Below are 315 nucleotides of genomic sequence, written 5' to 3' on the forward strand. Positions count from 1 at the left end.
GATACCTTCTTTTGAGTTGTTGGCCAGGGTGGCCAAAGGAACTCTCAGATAGTAACCCAGCATAGAATGGGGAAATTGGACAGCAGACCCCAATCTTACCAAAGGAATATTAACAACTGATTACTGCTAGTTGAGGAACAGCTGACCCTCCTAAAACAAAGACCTCTAGATAGGCTGACTAGATTCACCAGAAGGGTAAGTAGTGGGGAATGGCTGGGGGCACTGACAACACAGCAGATAGTAGCAGGGATATCAGAGTATAAGGGCTCTAATGGGGGGAGGGAGGCTATGGGAGGGTGCTATCTGGGAAGTGGG

The sequence above is a fragment of the Nannospalax galili genome, unplaced genomic scaffold (assembly GCF_000622305.1).
Source record: "Nannospalax galili isolate Female #2095 unplaced genomic scaffold, S.galili_v1.0 scaffold135, whole genome shotgun sequence".
NCBI classification, from domain to species: domain Eukaryota; kingdom Metazoa; phylum Chordata; class Mammalia; order Rodentia; family Spalacidae; genus Nannospalax; species Nannospalax galili.